Source organism: Drosophila albomicans, chromosome 2L, assembly GCF_009650485.2.
Source record: "Drosophila albomicans strain 15112-1751.03 chromosome 2L, ASM965048v2, whole genome shotgun sequence".
NCBI classification, from domain to species: domain Eukaryota; kingdom Metazoa; phylum Arthropoda; class Insecta; order Diptera; family Drosophilidae; genus Drosophila; species Drosophila albomicans.
This window is the reverse complement of record NC_047628.2, coordinates 8,145,762-8,163,571: the sequence shown is the minus strand read 5'-3', so window position 1 is coordinate 8,163,571 and position 17,810 is coordinate 8,145,762. Positions and strand designations below refer to the sequence as shown.

General features: G+C 36.7%; 1 protein-coding gene across 7 annotated transcripts in view; it reads right to left on the bottom strand.

Moving 5' to 3' along the window:
- The window catches only part of LOC117564679 (mucin-5AC), a 101,152-nt gene that overhangs the window by 33,694 nt on the left and 49,648 nt on the right, over positions 1 to 17,810 (bottom strand). Inside the window, exon 1 of one of the 7 annotated variants that reach the window (XM_034243546.2) lies at positions 14,672 to 15,182. The exons of 3 other annotated variants lie outside the window; for them this stretch is intronic. The gene's annotated coding sequence lies outside the window, so the exon portion shown is untranslated. Of the gene's footprint in view, positions 1 to 14,671; positions 15,183 to 17,810 lie in introns of those variants that run through there. 3 more of the 7 variants (XM_052003012.1, XM_052003014.1, XM_034243547.2) reach the window with 3 other exon arrangements.

Sequence of the window (17,810 nt, the reverse complement as noted above, 5' to 3'; positions counted from 1 at the left end):
ATATTTGTAGAAGCATTCGGATCGTAAAGTTCAAATTTAATTTTACTTCTAATGCAAAAACCTAATTAGAGATAAGCACATAATTGTTTTGCAATATTGCTGAAATATTAATTCCCCAATTCATTACATGGTATTAGCATTAATCCCTCTTAAAGTGCAAGCAATTACGCGAAAGATAAAAGCGATGAGACAAAAAACTTTGAAATCATTTAAGAAATATGTCACAATAACTGGCAGCAGCTTAAGAACCTATTGAATTTAGTATTCAATGGTTTATTTTGAAAGTTATGGTATCATTAAATATTATATATTATATATATATTAGTATGTTTATGCATATATAAATATTTCGGTATATTTATGCGCTATATCTTTAGAACGTTATTAGCTTTATTATTCCTTTGAGCTTTATTTCAAGTGCAAATAAGTTTGCAAAATACTAAAACAATTAGAATAAACTTAGAAGTTTTTAAGGGATTTTTTTGTATGTTTAATACTGCAGTTGTATTCATTAGTTTATAATATGGCATATGTTTAGTATTTTACGGTATATTTTAGATATGTTGACACTTGAAATATGACAGTTTTTGTCCTATTTCAGTATTTTTGGTATATTTGAATATAAGTATTGACTATTTTCCATCTTCTTTTGAGAATGCCACTTATTACGCGTAAAATAAAAACGAAAAATAATGTATCTTTTACTCAAAATATATGACAACATCCGGTTCATTTCGTATATTTTGTATTTTATAGTATATTTTGAATGTAGTACTACATCGATTGGTATATTTCAGTATTTTTGATACATTAGTTTTTATAAAATGTTAAAAGACTTAATCTACCTTTGAATGCAATTTAAAATACAACAAAATAAAAACAAACACTAGCGATATTGCAATTATTAAATTGGATATCTAACGCCAGAAGGTTAATGAAGGAATTTGTACAATTGGCGAAGTATATTTTGCGTGTTGACCACAAATTAATATGGCTAACGAAATGGCTGAGAGCCAGGTAATATGAATTTAGATGACAGCAATTAATGCTCTGAAATGGCGCATTTGCAGCAGTCGTAAGCTTGGTAAAAATCAATACAACGAGTATTGCAAACAAATAGCAGTTTGTGGTACAACAAAAGGCGTTGGCTTACATTCACAGCGAGTCGTCGGTGTAAAATGCGGGCAACAAACACTGAGTAACCGAAAAACACGGCCCTAAATTATGCAAGTTAGCTAATTTCAGTCTGATGCTGTTGGCTGTTGGTCGTTGGTTGTTGGTCAGGCGTGTGCCATTATAGTTAAAAAGTCCCCACAATTGTTTTGCGGCAAACACAACACACCCACGCATTGAGAGCCGGAGAGGGGGGAAAGTGAACGGGAGGGGAGTGTAAGCACAAATACACACACTCACAGAGTAAGGCATGAGTCAACTTGTGCATAGTTACGCAAATCGAGCAAGCCGACTGGCCACAGGAGACATTATATCAAGCGTCTGCCAGTCAGAGTCAGACAACGCGGCGTATACGTCATGTGAGCTGCCAAAGGAGCAGCAGGCAAAAGGTAGCAAACAGCAGGCAGCAGGCAGCAGGCGGCAGCAGGCGGCAGCAGCACAAGCGATTCGCTTTATTCATTCATGGCGCATGAATATCTAACAGCCACACAACCACACAAAAGTCACCACCTCCTCAGCTTTCTTCTCTCCTTCCGCGACAACAAAAACACATACGTCAACAAGCGAGAGCATTCCAAGAATCATTTGGATAAAGTTTCTTTTTTTGTTCGCGTTAAACAGAAAAATGCAAATTGAAACAAAGCATAAGCATTGATCATGGAGAAGTTTGTCAACAAATTTCAAAACAAATGGTCGTAGATTTTAAAAAGGAGATTTCGCATTACAGAACACGTGCGATTAAGTCATTCATGCGTCAGTTTGCCCGTGTGTGCAATGCACACACACATCCATATATAGAGTGAGGGAGACATGCGAACAGGCGGCACCCTACCAGGGACCTGCCAATGGCTGCCGTCAGACCGCACATACACAAACACATATACACACAGTCTCTTAGTGTAGTGGCAGCTGTGGCACGTAAAGTTGTCTACGCAGCAGTAGCAGCAGCAGCTTTCAATGCCGCCGCCGTCGCTCTGCTCACTCTCGCCGCATTTGGCTTTTGTGTGTGCACCGCTTGTTGAGATTGAAATTAAAATTTAAATTTATTTTAAGTTGACTTTTGTGGCAGTTTGGCCATCGTTTTATTTGTTGCCAGCCAGCCAGCTTTTTTTTTTTTTTTTTTTGGCCTACGCCACGTTTGCGTTGAACGTTGCACACACGAGTAGCTGCTGCTGCCTTTGAGGGCCTTTCAAAGTTACTCTTTGTAGGCTAATTTAGCGTGAATTAACTAAAGTTTGTTTGCCTTGCCAGTTGCAGTTGATACTCTTGTTTTTTTTTTTTTGGGTATGTTTGCGAAAGTAAACAATAATAAATGCTCGCGAATATATAAATATTCTTTAATATGTACTATATTAAGCAAGAGAATAAATAAATCATTAATTCAAATATATCAAACAGCAATTTAAAAGATGTTTTTATGGGTAAACATAGAACATAAAACATATTTCTTATCTAAAGATTTTATTTTAATGGAAAATAAACGCTTCTCTGAACTAAACAACTTCATGTTACTTTAAATTAGAATATTGTACAATAATAATAATAATTAATTGAAGAAACATTATGTGTAATTTTCTAGCACACAAATTTACTATGAACAAAGAATATTGAACATATTCATTAGTCGAGAGGTCTTCATTAATTTAAAATAAATGCTCTTGTCTTCAAGATTCATTATACTTTAATTTCGACTTTTTACAATTTGTATTTTTTAATACATATTTCATAGAGAAAATGCAATACAAACATTTATTTTTATTTATTATTCTTTAATCTCAAGACTTCAAAAGGGCACATTTACAATGAATGTGAACCATTGTTCACTTGTTATTAAAATCAATTTCGCCTCTTGATACTCAGGCAAGTTTGTGCATGGAATGATTGAATAATATCTGCACACTGAATATGCAATCTACAGGTTATTGACTTTACCTGCGCTGATATTATCATCATTATTATGTTGCGACTGTCTATTTTTCAATATTCTTGCTGCCTACACACGCACACACCATACTATATAGTCTAGAGTACATACAATCCTGTGTAGTAGTGGTAGTGGATATGTTATTGAGCACTTATTGACAGCACTCGAGGGCGCCAAATTTTGTACAATTTACTAGAAACAATTTCAGAGCCATCGCCATGCAAATTTGTCAATAAAATTGACACACAAACACACTCGCTCTCTCTCTCTCTCCTTTCTCTCTTACATATAAATGTGCAGGACCAAGGACTCGGGGGGAATTGAATGGCTGACAGGCATATGGAAAAGACAACGTCCTTTTATGGAGAAGTATGTAGGGAATGCTTATAACCAGTCAGAGCCGGAAATATTATTGATTATCGCAACGTTTAACATTTTTTTTCTCCCCTTATTCTATTATATTATATCATTTCCATTTATTACTCAACCATTCTCTTTTTTTTTTTTTTGTGGCACGCGCTACATGTGCAAGAAAACATATCAATTTGATAGCAACTATTTGAGGCTGGTCGCCCCGTTTCTGGTATTTTTGGCAACAAGCCGTTTGATTTCTTATGTAAGTGGGGCAAATGGCAAAACGCAACTTGCTTGTTACAGTTGTTGTTCCCATTGTTGCTGCTCATGTTGTTGCTGCAGTCCTAATAAGCCGCTATCTGCACCGCCCCTTCTTCCTGCCCCTTTCTTCACGCTGTCTGTTCCTATTTCAGCTCTTTGCCTGTCTACTTCCGTTTCCGTTTGCGTTGTTTTTTTTCTGTTCGTTTGCCGACACTTGAAGCAGACAGTACGCTGTTGGCAAGGGCGCAGTTTGTTGGCAAGCGGAGGGAATTTGGTGGAAGGGAAGGAGAGGGGAATAGTGGCTGTCATTCAAAGGTTTTGAGTTGATATCAAATTTAGGCACATTTTTAATTAAAGTGTTAGCCAAACAGCTGACTGACTAACTAACTAACTGACTTTCTGCCTAACTTACTGATTGAATGACGGAATGACTGACTGACTCACTCACTGAGTGGCATGCAAGGGCTGTTTTTTGGCACTTCAAAAGCAGCGAATTGAGTGTTGCCACTGACATTGAGTGGTTTCCTTGCAACATGGCAACTACACATTTCTAGCAAGCGTTTCATTTTAATTTTACTAAAATTTTGCGTACAAGACACATTCTATATTAAAACATTTTAATTAACTTTTATGATATTGCGTTACTTATTGTTTGTCATTACAAAATGTTTTTAGGAATCAATGCATTGATGTAACTTTCCCTATAATTTAAAAAAAATTATACCTGAAGCGTTGGCATTGGGACTAAAGTGAACAAGTAAACAAGTAAGTAGGCTACAGAGAGATACCAAATAACCATTTTGAATAATAGCAAAAAAGTGCATAATTATTCTTAAAATATACCAATTAATATACCAATTAAAATTTTAAATTTGTTATATTCATATAGTGCTGCATTCACGATATACAATATAGTACAAAATATTCCGGATTATCAGCCGAGGCAACTAAGACCCGTAAAAAGTAGACCTTACAAAAGTATTTCTTAAATAACTTCTACAATTTTTACATTTTTTTTTTTTTTTATTGTTGACCAAAAATCGACTAAAGCTTTAAAATTGCGAATGCAAATACATAGATAGAAAATAAACTACGAAAAAAATAGATAATTAAAAAAACAAATAATAAAAATAATAAGTAATCCAAATACACACAAACAAAAATTAATAAATAAATAAAAAAAACTGGTCAGTATTTCAATTCAATTTGCATTTGTTATAAAAATCTATTGATTATTGCATTTAATATTTGTATGTAAAGTATAAACTAACTTACTGACATAAAACCTAAGTTGCAAAAGCTTCAAACATAAATGAAAACATTTTTGCCCGAGCTGGATTACGTATACGTAATATTGATTGCTTTATAGTCAAGCGTAAGTTGTGGCATCGAACGCATATACATTATATCATTTGCTATCATTTCTGCTTAATTGAAGCCGTTAAGGCCCCCGCAGTGAAAGAGGAGCAAGGTAGAGTGCAATGTTGCGTAGAATGAGCCTTGGATTAAGACAAAGCACCTATGCCCGGCAACAGGCAGTCATGCAGTCAGGTTCAGGCCCAGGCTCAGGCAGGCAGCACAACATAAAGCCAGCAACAGCGACGATGAACATAAATAACAACACCACAATATAGCAGCAGGAGCCATCGAGCAAAAAGCCATTGGACAAGCCTCCCAAGCCTTGGCGGTTGGCTGCCTTAAGGGGAGCAGTTTAAAGCGCAGCTAAGGGCGCTCGTTCTTTGGGCATAAATGGCATAAACTACACCGTGAAGCGACTGTGTTTATTGCCTTTTATGTGCTGCCTTAATGGCTACATTTGGGCTCGGTTGGGGCCCAGTTGCCCGTCGCCATTTGCAAGTGAAATACAGTTGCAGTTCTCATCGCACAGTTTGACGACAATCAGCAACAGTTTCCCAAGTGCTGACCAAAAAGTGTTGCCTACTTTTGCGGGCAAGGATTGAAGCTGAATGCAAAGTTGCGGGTGTTCTGAACGTGACAAATAAAGTCTCGAAACTTGCTGTGATTTGCATCTTCTCCTGCAAATTCATTCAAGTGCTATGTAAGCCTATAATGCTCAAGTAATACTTTTTAAGTTTGCAGTATAAGCTTAATCTACCTTCTTTTCGCTAAATAAGTATCCCTTAATCTGCACTCCATTTGCAACTTAATCGATTATTATAATGGCTATGCAAATGGAAAAGAATTATTATGGAATGGCTTTTACAAATTGTTGTCCATTGCCCATAAAAAAGAACAGTGTGTGTTTATCTGTGCAGCAGTTGGAAAAATTGCACTCGACTTTCCACTTGAAACTTACAGTTGACTCTGCGAGCCAACCTTATTTCTGTCTCACATTGTTTTCCTTTTTTTTCTCTGACCGGTTTTCCTTGTTGTTTGCGTTTGGGTTTGTGTGTGTGTGTGGGCGGCGTCAAAGGGTGTCTCGGAGAATTTATTTTGCATCCTTTTTGCATTGAGAACACATTTTGCAATTTATTTTGCTTTGTGTATTGAGGTCAGTTTTGTCGGAGCCTCCTTTGTTGACCAATAAAAAATGAGGTTAGTTCTGTTTAGACAGCATTGCTCGAAGGCAGGAAAAGGAGAAGGCGACGGCGACGGCAGTATAAAATCAGAAAATCAGAAAAAGAAAAATATTATGCATAACCTTTTTGGCCGCAACAAAACAAAAGGCGCACACACAAACAATGGCTGGGTCAGGTCAGCATGAAATGCTTGACATATTGACACACTTGGCGTATGATTGATTTTCCAGATTCAACCCTTGTCATCCAGCCACACCCTTGACCCTTTTATCCCACACACTCATAATTGGCATTTGAAATATGCTTAGTAATTAATACTCAGACCATTCGCAGCACTTGTTGAATCAACAGAAACTAAATCGGCATCAGAAACGTAATGGGAATCGAAATCACATTCACCAGCTGTTTGCTTTTGAAATCCCAGTTCAGTCCCAGAGTGGCATGCTACATGATAATGCCACAATGTGACTGGCAGAGCGACCAATAAATAATAAAAAATGTAAACAAATAGATTGCTATGTAAATACTACATCGAACGGCAAACAAATAAGTAGCAACAACCTGAACCTGAAAACCTCGTCATTGTCATTGTTATCTATCCTACTACAACACAGCGTGTCCTTCCGCCTCCTCTTCCTCCTCGCTTTTTCGGTGTCTGCTCCCTCCTCCGTCTCTATTGACAATGTTGCTGCCAGTCAAAGTCAGCAAGGCAGCCAGGTGAAAATCGGAAAAGCAACGCGTTATGCAAATGTTGAATGTAAAATGGAAAATGCTATCTTGTTGACGTTTTGTTGTACATTCAACATGAAAATGTCATGTTGACCGATCTGCTCCCCGCTCTCCGCATTCCTCTTTATCCCAGTCAACGAATAAAGCTTCTGTGCTGTGTACTTTATATTTAAATGTAGTTGTACATTTGATATTTAGACATGTTCATAGAAATCTGAATCGGGTGAGGTTAACTATTTAAAACACGTATCAATTAATATAATTTACTTAACTTTAAAATCACACACTATTTTGGAACAAATATTGGAAAAATTATATATAATATACATATACAATTCTATTTATTTATAATATATCTTGATATTCAAATAAAAATATAAGCTATCAGTAGATTGTTCAACACCTAAATCTGAGAGACTCTTAAGAGATAGAGGTTTAATTTTTGACAACACTTGTAATTTCTGCATCCCGATCAAGTTTGTTTCAAATTTGTATTGAATAACAAGTCTTTTAAAGCTACATTTTTGATACATACAATAATAACTACAATATTTATGATTCTTGAAAATTTTATTGCGATTAGATAAAAAATGTAGCAGTCAAGAATTAGTTTTGTATATCAAATAATGCCTACAGCAATAGGGTCTGAGCTGCCTTGGCTAACAATGTGGTATGTTTAGTACTCTATGGTATTTTAAGTACCTACATATATCAGTATACTAAATATATTCTGTGGTATATTTTAGTATTTTTGGCATATAATTTTGGTATATTTTAAGAATAATACCGCACTGTTAAGCTTTTATTGAGAATGGTTAGCGGGTACTTCACAGCCGAGCACACTCGACTGTAGCTTTGTTACTTGTTTCTAAAATTAGACAGACAGCTGGTCGAATGATTAGACCGAATATATCGAACATCAATTTTGACCTCTAAAATGTTGCTGCAGCTGCAATCTGATTTGAATCTATAAGTGACTTTGTCTTTGTGTACGTCAAGTGAGTGTAAATGAAGTGCACTTCGAGAGCCATCAACGTCATTGGCAAGGGGTAGGCGTATTTGCTAAGTACAGCACATGCAACATGCCACATGCGGCACGTGCATCAGGGGAGAACATAACCCAATTAGTTGAGACTGCCCAACAACATGGTAGCAGAAGATGTCAATTCATTTTTGGCGTTAGAAACAGCGACGTCGTTTTTAGCTTGCCACAAACGATTTCAATTTGCATTTTACATTTGCGTCACGCTCAACGTTGCTTTTTTAATTATTTTTATAACCGAATTTACTCATTTTAAATGCAGATAACGCTCAAAAGTATAAAGCACAATGCAGAATGTGAAATGCAAAGTGCAGAATGCAGAATGCGAAAGACAAAAGTCTTGAAAATGCAAATGAACAAATGAAATGACCCTGGCAGCGTTGGAGGGCACGACACACACTTGAGCTTGAGGCGCTGTAGCAGCGTTGCAGCCTCCGGCATAGGGAAAGGAACAAAGCACCGACTAAAGTGGACCCTGGACTGATAATCTAACTACCTAAAAAACAGTATTGAATTTAAATATGCTTAATAAACTTTAAATTTGTGAGCTTCTCTAAATATTTGTCTTAGATTCGTGTTCGATTTGGCGACTTAACATACATTTGTGTATGCCCTTTGGCATTGTTTACTTGTGTAGGGTATCTAGAAAACCCTCCAAGTAGGCGTAGAGTGTTTGCTTCCTGGCACACAACAACAACAACACAGAGAAGCAGTGTCAACAGCTTTGAGAGTGTGTTTGTGTGTGTAGACTGCGCTCATAAGTAGGCTAGAGTCAGCGCCTTGACTTGGGGGTTGCAGGTGGAACCTCAGAGAGGGACTAAGGGACTAAGGGACTGAGGGGCGAGGGGCGCTGTCGTAGATTGCGCAGAGCAATGAAAACAAAGCAACACTTAAAAGTTAAAGCAAACGGAAAGCGACTTGCTAAAGACCTCTGAGAATGGGGGGAGAAGGGAGACTTTCGCATTTTTGGGCTGTATATTGACTGAAGCGATGCTTAGCAGAAGAAGCTGAGAGCCTACGCTCTGTAAATTAGGTGCTTAGTCATTATGGCTTGTTGGCATTTTGAACAGAAACCATGAGACGTATTTTTCAAGGGTTTGCAAGTGTGCTTCACAAGTAAAGACGAGACTCTAAAGCGAGTGGAAATGTTGACTGCAAAACATAATATACAACGTTGCAGTTCTCTCCCCCCTTCTTGGTATTTTGTTAAAAGTTCTTCAGTACGAAGCTTTACTGTTTTAATTACACAAGCACAGAGTGCTGTCTGTACTGCCAGAGGATAACTCTGCTTTATTGGCTGTATCGTGAACTAGCCAGTGACAGCGTGTTTTAAAGGCTGTTGTCTTAGGCAACATTTGCTCAACCCCTTGGCTCGGCTTTTGTGGGCTTAAATGCAAATTCAAGCTAATAAATGACAGGCCTATCTTCATATCTATCCACACAAGCTAAGGCCATAAACAACCTCAGACTGGGGAGACGAGACGACTGATGGCTAAAAGAGTGAGCTGAGCAGCCAAACTCACTTCTGGCCTGCTCTTGTCTGTCTGAGCTGTATGAGCTGATTCATTAAAAAACATTTGCTCCCCCGATAAGCGTAAATTTGCCAAATACAAATAATCTTTTTGCTTTCGACCACCTAATCCGAGCCGAGATTAAAATCTCAACAAACAACTGGCCTAAAACCTGATAAATGTGCTAGCTACAAAAAACTCTAACGAGCTGCTTGAAATTTATACATTTCAATTCCTAAAGACCATATGCAAAATAATCATTGAAGCGATTGTTATAGCACATCCAGAGCCACTCAGGGTCTCTGCAAACTGTTACGGCGCATAGATTTTTATGACCCCGTTGCAAGGATCTTAACACTCCACTGCGCCCATTCTGGGACAGAGCTCCATTGCATCTCGAGTTGTGCAAAGTTTTTAAGTGCTGCACATTGCCTGATTGGCTGCTTCTGCTTGTGATTTAAGCTAATTGCTTCCATACATAAGAGGCAGAAGTAAGAGGGAGGAAGAAATGGAGACTTGAAGACGGTTCAGTACTTTTCATTTAGTGCTGCATTTCTCTCTCTCTCTCTCTGCTTTTATACAACTAACAAAGTTTACAGTTTTAATTTTATTTTTGAAGTACTTAACTAAGTATTATAAATCATTTAAACTTTAAAGAATTTTCTTAACTTTTTTTTTTATTTATTTACTTATTTTCAATTTATATTTTCTTTCTTTTCAAATAGGAATTGCAAAAGGTATAAACAAGTATTTCGTAATCTTTCAAAAAATTGTCTTAGACTTGTAAATAAATGTATTTTAGATGAATATAATATTCATAATATACATATGTATAAAACAATTATATGAATGTAATATAATACTGAGAATCTGAATACTTTTGGATATGAAAAATCACCCACATCTTACGTACTGACAATCTGGTATATTTTGTACTCTATGGTATAATTTGCAATGCTGTACTATATCAACATACCAAACAATATACCTTTGGCATATTTGTAATAAGTTTTCGGTATGTTAATTTTGTATATTTTAAATTTAATACCGCTCTGCTTTGCATTAAAATTAAGTAGCGGGCAACTCACATTCGAACCCACTCGATTGCAACTTTCTTATATGTTTATATTTTAAATTGAAAAATAAATATATTTCGAAAAATAATTCCTATTGGGTATAAGACATAATTATTACGGTATGGCAAGCAAAAATAGAACTGTCAAACCGATAGAATAAATAGCTATGAGTAAGAAATGTGAAGGCAAAGAGGAAATGGCTAAATCTAATAAGTAAGTCAGCAAAGAGGAACGCAAAGCGCAAACAAACTGCGCCGCATTTATCTCAACCGCAAAAATGTCTGCCATATTTCATTTTAAATGCAGCACCTGCAGCTCAGACAGCCTTCAGCTTCTTCTTCTTCCACTTCTTCTGGCCAGGACCAGGCTCAGGCTAAGGCAAAAATAAAATAGAAAAAAATGAAAGCAGCAGACCTCGAGAGCGAACGTTGAAAACAAAATGTCAACGATAGAATGTTGGGCGCACACAGCAGAGGTAGAAAGTGGAAAAAATGCGACTAGCAGATATCCTCTACTTAGTAGAAGTTTTATAAATATGAAAAATGTTTTAAAAGTATAAAATTACTTTTTACACAGTTCCTTTCTTGCATATGATTTATATTATAGGGTAGAGAGCAGGCAAAAAAGTAGGCAAACTGAGAAAAAAAAGATGTCGACCAGCATCTGTAATCAACAACATCAGCATAAACTTAACTGAAACAGACAAGAATAATAACACACACACACACACACACACACACACTTGCCCACAGCCGTCGACAGGATGCGTATGTAGAACTCGGGAAAAAATCCGTGCAACTTTTCTGCCTTCTTTTTTTTGTTGTTGTCGACGTCGACGACGACTCGCGCCTACAACAATAGCGAATAGGGTGTGAGGGGCGTGGCAGCGCCCAGCAAAGACATATCTAATAACATTAAGTAGTTAGTTGGCGCATCGTTTGAATTATGACCACGTTCGCCGACGCAGCCTGCGTTCCTTTCTATGAGTGCTTGCACACAGCCCACGCCAAAGCTAACGCAAACGCTTATGCCTTAGGCTGACATATACACTCACACACACACACACACACACACACATGCGTTTGATTCCTGTGCGTGGCTGTGGTTGCTGCTGTTATTGTTATTGTTGACTACTTTGCACTATTTTGGCTGCTCGACCATGTGGCTAAAATTGAATTTTGAAATATGGTTCGCATGCACGAAATGGAAAAACGAACAACGAAAGAAGAGAAGAAAACGGAATTCTTGTAGGTCGACTGACCGAAGAGGCACGCCAACAAAATTCCCAAAAGGCGTGGGCTTCAAGGTCACATACATGTGTCCCTAATGAATTTCTCCAGCTCAGCATAAATATTCTATTGAATTCTGTTACACTTTTGGGCGTAATTGGGGAAATCCATTGCGGATAAGCCTCAACGTTGAATTTCACTTGAGCTTGACTAAATAAACGCATTTTTTCAATGTCTTCAAAACTTGTCAGGATAATTTTAAAAGTTTTAAGAATTCGAAAAATTTAGTTGAGTGAGTTTTAAAAGCTTGTGGTTGCAACAAGAGCGAGTATAACATTTACGATAATGATAAAAGCAAAACTTAAGAAGAGGGAGTTTAAAGTCAAAAACATTTCAGAATTGAACCGAAAAATGTAGAAACTTTTTGTAGTATGTTTATACTTAAAACAACTATGAGCAGAAAACAATGCGGTATTATTTTTAAAATACACCGAAAAACTCGAGAATAAGTAAAAAAGTACTAAATATATATTAAACTACAGATTTACTTAAATTTAAATACCATTTAAAGGCATTGCCATGAGCTGTTTGTAAAGTTATTTTTTAACAAATAAAAACTTCAGAATTACACATGAAAAAGTTTTTCAATTTTTTTTGTTTGTATTTTGCATTCTACAAAGGACTCTGCATATTTCATTTCAAGGATCTCTTGTAACTCAGCACTCAGTAAAATTATTATAATATATATTATGAAATTTGTGCAGTGCTTGAAACTGCAGCTACACGTGCTTTAAGGTTGCCACGCTGCCAAAAAGGCCAAAGGTAAGTCAAGGCGGTGTCAGCAGAACCACCAAAACAACCAACCAACCATCCATTCACCCACTCAGTCATCCACTCAAGACCTGAAGCCATGCTCAGCACTTCAAAAACAGACATCACACCACAGCAGGAGGTGGAAAACATGTGCTGACAAACAACACCTGAACAAAGTTGTCTCAACTAACAGAAACTGAGATATGGCCAAAAGAAATATATTTCATTTTTCATTCGCATTCGCATTTACATTTGCATTTTTCCCTTCTTCTTCTTCTTCTTCTTTTCCTTGACTATATAGTATATGGAAGAACGCCTTTTACTGTTGAGGCTGAGAAGGTGGGTCCTCTAATTAAGTGGCAGATATTAGCGTAATTGGTTGTAAATGGGGCAGACCGCTTGCTAGCTCGCTCGCTCGGTTTGTGGTAACAAATTAATGTCGCATTACGTATACGCAGTGCATGTGTGGTGTGGTGTGGTAACTATCGGTGTTCGGTTATAGCTTGTTATAATTTGCAATTAATACACACAGAAGAAGAAGGCAAATTCTCATTTAAACAGTTCGCAATGCCAAAAGGAGGTGGGCGTCGTTGAAATCGGACTGAGTAAATATCGTAAAATCGATGCACGATTTTATCTGCATATCAACGTCGCTCTTTGTGTGGGTAATTAACTTATTTTCCAGTCACAACTCCCAGCACACATCGCCCCCGCCTCCCTACCCCTCATAACATCTACATGCATATATGTATAAGTAAATATAATCACTTTTCACATTGGCTGTGGCTGCCACAGTTGCGGCTGTCATTATCATTTTTCACGCTGTCTTGTTGCACTTGTTGTTTTTTGTTTTTTTTTTTTTGGTTTTTTAATGTTGTTTTTGTTGTTGGCTGCTATTCGCTGTTTGATGTGTGTTGTGGTTTTTGTTGTTGTTGACATGTGGCAACCATCCTCACATGTGATCTACTCACACACATCCACACATACCCTTTTTTGTAGTTGTTTGCGCCTATTCAGCAAACTTTTCAATTTGACAATCTCTGCTTTGGTAACGAGAATATTTATAAGCGTGCTAAATTTATATTTTTGTATTATTCTGTTTGAAAAGATAATTATAGTTTAAAGTTAACGTTGTCACATCGTTTTAATTTGCTTTTATTATTATTAGTTTCAGCTTGGCTTCAAATCTTAAAAAATCATTTCTGAATTTACAAAAACTTGACTTTTATGTTCATAAAAATTTTGAAAAAATAAAATATTTTTTTATTAAAATATATACCGAATTCAATGAAAATTAGAAGCTTAACAAATGATGATATAAAAACTTTCAGTACAATAAAAAAAGGCAGCGAGGATCATGCAAAATCTCAAAACAAATTTCAGTTTAAAATTTAATTTGAAAGAAATTTAAATAAAAATCATCAATTGAATTTTGTTTTCCTTAACTTTCAATATTCTTTGTCATTTTTAATATGTATATTTTTAATTAAATGTTGCCTGCATTATTTTTGTTATTTTTTAAAGTTATTCAATTCCTTGTTATCCAAACTTGGACTTATTTGTATATTTTAATATTTTTTTTTATATTTTTATTTATTTATTTTTCAATTTGAATTCATTTATTGTAGTGATTAAATGTGTTTTTTCATTGATTTATGACTTCAATTTCAGAAATTGTAATGGCATATAAATTTCCGTGTAATTTGAATTTCGAAATAAAATGGACACACAACAATCGTTATTAAGTGATTTTATTTTTATTTTATTTAGAGTTTGTATTGATTTTGATTGACTTTTATTGTCGCTGCTGTTGTTGTTCTGCAAATTGTGCAAATTGACAGTTGTCAGTCATGCATCGCCATTTGCCAGGACACAAGGATAATAGGCCGAATGGACGACACTTTGTGGGAAGATATATAGTTTGCAATGATTTGTTATTGTCGTTGCAAGTTTTTTAGTGGTTGTTGTTGTTGTTGTTGACTGTTGTTGTAGTAATAATTAATAAGACATTACTCGTACATTTGCATTGTAATTGAAGCATTATTATTTATTATGCAGAGGACTCGCATCGGCAGCCTTTTGTCTGGTTTTAATTATTAACAAGATTTGTTGTAAGGCGATTTGATTTACACAAAACTATTTCTAAGGCATAAAACTCAATTGCGAATTTACATTGCGAATTGCACTTTGAATTGCACTGAATTGAACAACTTTGCTTTTATTGCGAGTAGAAAAAAGTGTAGAAATTTGTTGTGTTTGTTTTTGTTTTCCCTTTTATTCAATATATATATATTTTATTTTTCTCATGGTAGTAGTTGTTGTTGTTCGTAGTCTAACGGCAACGCGACGCGGCGTGCAAAACTGCAGGCGAAAAGACGGACCAACGCTCCTTGTGCTTGGTAGCCCAGCTGCTGCTGCTGCTTGTGCTGCTGCTGCTGCTGGTGCTGCCGCGGCGACGACGGCGAGGACGACGACAGCGAGACACGCGCGATGTACCACAACAAAAACACGACTGAGCCGTCCAACGGCCAGCAACGAATAACGAACACGAAATTGAAAGCGAAGCCGACGACGCACCGTAGTAACTCAGGTTGAACGAAATTGAAAGGCATTGGCACGAAGTGGGTCGCTCGCTCGGTTGTTCAGTCAGTCACTCGGCCTCTCATGACTCTGCTCTGCATTGCAGCAGGCAGCAGAAGCAGCAGAGCGCGCGCTTTGTTTACATGCCCATAGTCACAGTCACACGAAGTTGAGTCAGGTAACTACTGAACGTGCTGAACGTGCTCGTTAAAAGCTTCGTTCGCACTCTCTCAGTCAGCTGTGTGTGGGCGTTGCTGTTGTGTTCGTATACAGTTTGTTCTCTGTCGAAATACCCTTGCTCTCTCACTCTCTCTCTCAGTGTTGTGCTCTATCTCTCGTTCGCTGGCAGGCAAACAGCTGTTTCTATGCTTTCATTGCTTTGCCCCAATTTGCTGACATTGCTAAGGCCGCCTCTCAAAAGCTTTCGACTGCAATGAGAGCAACTCATGTGCTTGCATGTTATCCTAGCTGACATTGTAAACATGACCAAAATGCATGTTCCCTAAGGTGTGTGCGAATATGTAAAAGAGTGTATGATTGTTTATGAGTGTGTGCTCGTGTTAGGTGTGTGTGCGCTTATGTGTGTGTGTGTGTATGCGAACGTGGGTGTAAAGCCGCATTTGACGTGTCAGTGCCACATTCATTTGCATATTTGAGCGCACTTTCTGTCGTGTGCGTGGCACTGCGAAAGAGAGCGAAAGTGTGAGAGCAGGCGAACAGGAAAGTAGGAGAGTATACAATGCAAGAGAACGAGCGAGAGCGACAGTGGGTGAACCGCAAACGAAATGCTTTGGGTCTCATGTGTAACGCAAAGATAAGTTCAACTTAATTAAAGTTTCAGAAAGGGACAAATCGCTGGCTGGCTCGAGACTGAGACCGAGACTCGAGTTGCATAAATTATGACAATTGGCCATGCGACTAAAAGATGCTTACAAGAACTTAACTACAATATTTATACGGATTTGTAATCATCTTTAGCTAATCTACATAAAATATCTTCTCATTTTCAAGTAGTCTTCGGGGACAGTTTGGTAAGTTTGCATGTTGTTGCATTCATTTATGCATAGTTTAAATTAGATTACATTCTTTTGGGTAAGGTTTTAAAAATGTTTTTTGGGAATAATAAATAAATTGAGGTTCTAAAAAGTTTAACATAATTAATAACATAATAATATCCTTCAGGACAACTCATTGGAATTAAAACATAGAACTTTATACCAAAATGATCATTTTTATTACGACTTTGAACTTGAAAATAAACTCTTATATTTCGATGCTAGCTGTATTTATTTTTATTTTCAGAAGAGCTGATGCTGTGCTTCTCCTTGGCCTCATAAAACCATTGTTTCTTCTGCTTTTCATGATCCACTGCTGCTTGAGTGATGATCTCGGTAACCACCATCTCTTCCTTTTTTCGATCCTGTTCCATTGAACTATTTCTGTGACTGTAATTGCTGCGCACCTCCTCGTAGGCGGCGGGTTCGAGGCAGTACCAGATATGGGCCAGCTTGTCTTGGTTAGCTCAGTTATCGCTTCACACTGAACTGAACGCATTTCTTCCAATTCCATTGTAGCCCCAAATACAGTTGTCGCAATTCAAGGGAATAAGCGATGCTAACACCAGCAAATAATTTGATACTTGTGTATTTCCTATCGGCTCCGAGTCAATTTCAGTTTTTATAAACAATTTGTACAGACAGACTAACTTCCCACATCAACAAGTCGACTCATTTCACTCGCCTCTCAACTTGCCCCGTTCATTTCAATTTGTGTAAATTTTCAATAACGATATATTGAGAGTAGGAAGTGTGAAGAAAGCTAATAATTTGGCTCAGAACCCATTGAGTGCCTAGGTCAAAGGCGCCGCATAAATCGCAGCCAGTTCATTAAAGGCTTAAGGGCTAATTGTACACAGAACCTGTGTGCTTTGGGAGAGCTTTTCAAACCACCTAAAGCTCCGGCGCTTTACAGTTTCCGCCTGTTTCCTCAGTTTCCTGCTAAAGCTCATGCTGGTTGCTGTCCTCGCTAACTCCCAGAAACACTTATTGCATTAGAGTTACACCACTTTGTTGTGTGTTGTGGTAGGTTCCAAGACAGTAGGTCAGTAATGACTTATTAGTGAACAAATCTACATTTCACACCATATTCAAACAATTTATGTAGTTTTTAGTTTTAAATATCTATAAAAATTAGAGCTAAATCAAATTCTGGTCCTGATTGTGAGACACAAAAGGAAGCAGGATTCTGACTGACTGCTATATATTAATTTAATTAATCATAAAAAAATTTTATTATATTTATTTTTGTAAAGAAATTTAAAAAAAAATTGAAATGTAAAGATAAACTTCAATTTCAAAATTAGTAAATAATTATTAAATTTAATAGTTTTTAAATTGAATTACTATAAAAACAAAATACAAAATTTAAATGATATATCGTGTAGATGTGTATATTTAAAATCTTACATTTTTTTAACTTTGAACTTATTTGTGAGTAAATGTTAAAATTTGATAAGTATGATAACCATGATATTTATCAGTTCAGTATTAATAATTACTATGAATTATAATCGTCATAT